Here is a 5,000-nt window from a genome sequence, read left to right on the forward strand (position 1 = left end):
TTTCTCTTGAGTAACAATTACATGAGCACTTTTCTCCAAGTCAAATAACAAATGTTGCCATCAAAACAAAAAACTTGTGTCAACGCAGTGAGTAGTGGCACGGTAAGATCAGTGCAAAGCACAACTAAGTCGCATAAATCCTTTGCAAATAAGAGACGTACAGCGCCAATTATAAGTGATCCAAAAGATCAAGGTCTGCACAAAGAGCCTGAGTCACCGAGGTCGAAGCAGGGCCGTGTTATATATGGCTATATTGTTTAAATCACATAAACGGCTATTGGTAAAGTTTGCATCAACAGGTTGCCATGTGCATGCATGGATTTATTTAGTAAGTGATAATGATTGGGGGTTATGGGTTCCACAGTGATTGGTCTAATTCAACCCAGACGTGTCAGAATTCCAAAGCAGATTGTTGAGTTGTCAATCAACACCAACAACTGTAGCTGCAAGCAAGCAAAACCACATGTATCTCCACTCCAGTAAATAAATGAGCGCAACTATTGGCTGAAGCTCCTCTGGCCCCTGTTAAGCTTAAACAAACGCAACCCAGATTGTTCTAGACCATATGAAACCCAGATCTGCAGTGTAGCATTTGCTAATCTGGAGCAATGACGCGTTAATTACTGTTGTTCATCTAGTCTGCATCATTCAGCACAGTAGCACCAGAGGGGTAGGTGCTCCCCTAGACAGGGCGGGTGTCATGTTTACAGGCCTGAGTGAGAGCTGTCGTCTCCTGCCTCTCATGACTGTAATTGTAGTTTTAATGAGCAGTAATGAGCGTGCCTGTGCATGCATCCTTGCTACACTTAAGGAAGGCACATTTGTGAAGGCACCCCTGCCAGGTCAGCCAGAACAAATAATAATGTCAGAGCAGTTGTTTCTGTGGCAACAGTTATGATGCAAGCGTGCTTGCTCACTCGTGACAGGTGATTGGCAGTCCAGGTGTAAGTTGAGGAGTGGCGGCGCCACGGCAACCACACATCACATCACAATGACACAGGATTTTATGTCAGGGTGCCTGTGTTTTATATGGGAGTGTCTCCTCTCTCTCTCTCTCTCAGCCTTGCAATCACACAGAATTGCACGCTCACACAGATACATAGATAGAGATAGAGATAGAGAGAGAGAAAAAGAGAGATTGAGAGAGAGAAAAAGAGAGATAGATAGAGAGAGAGAGAAGTAGCGTAGGAGGAGTGGTTCCTTCAGCTCCCATTTCACATTCTTCCTTTCCAACACACCCTGATCCATCAATCTGGCCATCAACTACCACGGAAAAAAAAGAGTCGTAAAATTGCCCAGAGCGATTAAGGAGCAGCAGGATATTGAAAGTCAAGCGAGGGAGCTGTTTTTCTTTCACCCCCCTCCTCCCTCATTGCTGTTCAAACATAGTTGACATTATCTCATCTCTCTCCACCCCGCTCCACCCCTCTATCATGTCCTTTGGTCTGCTCCCGCCTCCTCCCTCCTCCTGCCTCCTCCAGCAGCTGCCCTGGTCTGCTCCCTCCTCCTGCCTCCTCCAGCAGCTGCCCTGGTCTGCTCCCTCCTCCTCCCTCCTCCTCCCTCCTCCTGCCTCCTCCAGCAGCTGCCCTGGTCTGCTCCCTCCTCCTGCCTCCTCCTGCCTCCTCCAGCAGCTGCCCTGGTCTGCTCCCTCCTCCTGCCTCCTCCTGCCTCCTCCTGCCTCCTCCAGCAGCTGCCCCGGTTCAGGAGCCTGGAGGCAGCCGACTGTGGCGCGGAATCAGACCCTGTGTGGCCAGGATCTGCCAGATTAGGCCCCGGATTCATTCCAGAGACGAGCGGGAATGGGGGTGGGCGGAGGGGCTGGTGTTGTGGGGTGTTAACGTACGGTAAATCAGATAATGATTTTTGAACTCCCGGAGAGAGGCAGCAGCAGCGATGTAGATGATGATTGAGGCTGTGATAATTCTGCACAGAATCGCACGACACCCCAGCAGGCAGACCTCTGGGGGCTTCCTGTCAACCACAGTAGCAGAAAGGCAAAGGAAGGGTGCCAGGGTGCCACACTTCAGAAAAGCGACTTGTTATGCGACTAGTTATGCGACTAGTTAAGCGACTAGTTATGTGACTAGTTATGCAACTAGTTAAGCGACTAGTTATGTGACTAGTTATGCAACTAGTTATGCGACTAGTTATGCGACTAGTTATGCGACTTGTTACGCGACTAGTTATGCGACTAGTTATGCGACTAGTTATGCGACTAGTTACGCGACTAGCGCCTGCTGGGAAAGCTGAGGACCCATGCCATCCCCTGACGGGTAGCCTCCTGGCGAGCGTGGCACAGTGTGGGCATGGGAGAGCAAAGGCAGGAGCTTGGTTCTATGCCGTCCTGGCACCACGCCCACTAGAGTGAGACAAAGCAAAGGGCACATCAATGACGAACGATCAGAGTTTCCATGACCTTTAACAGGGAGGGGAGTCGAAGGGTGGCTGCTGTTATTGTGGCCATTAGAGGGGGATTACGTCTAAAGACTTCCACACAAAGGGCATTCTTCATAAGGTGCTGATCGTGATATAATCAGCAGCAAATGTTGTCAGCTTTTGCCAAGGGGCACTGGAAGCTTAAAGTGTCTTCATCGCGTGTTTGCTCGACTGCTAGAGAGACAGCGGATTCGTTAAAGGCGGAACTAAAGCTATCTGATTGCCATTAAAGTTTGCCCTTCAAATTAATCCTGTATCAATACTAAAAGGATCTACTTTGGCACAGCCTCTGTCATCTTTTGAAGGAGTGACGTCACTAGATGTGACGCCTATGTAAAGCAACACCGGGGTTAGTGTTACAGTCCCTTCGGACCCGCGTTTGTCTGCGACGGAAATCAACACTGAGTGAGAAAACAAATCCTGCGAGTTCATCAGCATATGGGATAAGACCAATATAATTTTCAAGAATTAAGAATGCTTTATCTTTCTTATTCAGTTTTTCTAACACAGATCATTTGAGATGGTTGAGGACTGAACAGGGCAGTATTTGCTGGTATTCAGTGGAATTAGATGTTATGCATGAGGTCTGTCAGACTGTACCGATGGCTCATTAGTATCTCAATCTATGTGTTTGAGCTGAAGTGCTGTACGTAATTACCATTGTAGATTACCACCAAGAATTATCACAATAAATAGTCTGCTTCCACTCAATTGGAGACACACACACACACACACACACACACACACACACACACACACACATACCGAATTGACTTTATTATGTTATCAGACCATAGGTTATTACCATTCTTGACTTCTAGCCATGTTGGTTCCAAACAGCAAGGAGACCAACACAAACACACAAACCAGGCACAGGAAGTCAGTTGTGTATACACACACGCACATGCTCATTTCAAATGAGCTATTTCCCTCTTTGCCAGTTTATTATTGTAGTCTTTTCCTACACAATACCCTGTATTGATTATAGTTTCAGGCAAAATGCAGAGTTTGTTGTGTTTTTGTGCTAATTGAACACTAACAGCAGAGTTGCCTTTGTGACTCTTTACTACAGTGTGTGTTCCAGCACCTAATCCACAGTAGTGTTTGGTTGTCATGGAGAATTAATTAACAAATGAGTTGGTAATGGAACACAGCTATCTTTTCAGGTGTAATTCCGAGCGATAAGTACACAGGGACGGGTAATGCAAACACACATGCACACACACACACCAAAAGACACACATGCACACACACACACCAAAAGACACACATGCACACACACACCAAAAGACACACATGCACACACACCAAAAGACACACATGCACACACACCAAAGACATACATGCCCACATCTGCTCTGGAATACAGAGCAGTACATATTGAAACCTATACATGAACCTATACAAATTAATATATTCATATGTAACCAGACACGACAGTACAAACAGAAGTTGAGTCCACTTTTGTCTCTACTACCACAATAACTACTACCAAACTAATACTACTTCTTTTAGAGTTGGAGACACATGGATCTTCAAATAGTCATAGTTCCTCACTCCATCATGATCTTTGTCATCACATTTCATCTGTTTCTTTTCGGGTTCAGTTTAGGACATCTATACTTACAGCAGAAGCTCAGCTTCCTAACACATGGGCGGAGGTGTATTGCACCGGTCTAAATCCGGAGTAAATCGGTCATCGGCACACTACCTTGCTTTTCAGAAGACCTTGGTGCCAGTGTGTGGAGGGGATTGTAGGCACGCATGGATACCTTCAGATGCAGCTGTGTGGCGCCTGGCTGGGTCAGACAGTCAGAGTGGAGTAGTGATGACAGGCTTCAGAGAGGAATCTCCTCAGAGAGAGGAAGCAGTACTGGGGCTGACAGACTAGGAAGAAGGCCCTTCTGGTACTTGTGAGGTGAAGACAATTTGATAGATGGGACAAGTGCAAAAGGTCTTCTGAAAACGATTGGTGTAAGGTCAAACTAGTTCAAGTTAGGACTATGGTTGAACCAGAACTTTAAACAATTCCTCATTTAGATTTGTATAAATCACACTTTCTGCCCCTTAAATCATTCTAAAATGAAATGCATTAGGCTATACATTTTATCAGGTGTGCAACATGTGTGTGTAAGATCTGCCAAGGCACCTGCTCACATAATATCGTTCTTTATAATTATACATCTGCATAGAATGCCATTTTGCAGATAAAGAGACTATTTTGAAAGGTTTTCTTTATAAGCCAAACAGGCTATCTGGATACGTCAGTAAAACCATGTGCTTTGTAATTGAAATACGGAAGTTAAGTTGAGCAAGGCTTGCTGCATGGTTTCCGTTGCCAGTTTCATGTCACGTATGAAATCCTGTAAGATGTTTTACTGATGATGACTTTAGGCCCTCTTGTTTGTCACATTGGCCTTTGTGGTTGTCAGAACGTAAACGTAAGGTTACTGATGCAAAGAACAAGCTCAACACCTGCAAGTTTTGGCGCCAGTCAGGGGACCTGCTACTTTCACCTTGTAAGTGCGGCAGCCTGATAATGAAGATAATGTATATTTGAGTAA

The sequence above is a fragment of the Sprattus sprattus genome (genome assembly GCF_963457725.1).
Source record: "Sprattus sprattus genome assembly, chromosome: 13".
NCBI lineage: Eukaryota > Metazoa > Chordata > Actinopteri > Clupeiformes > Clupeidae > Sprattus > Sprattus sprattus.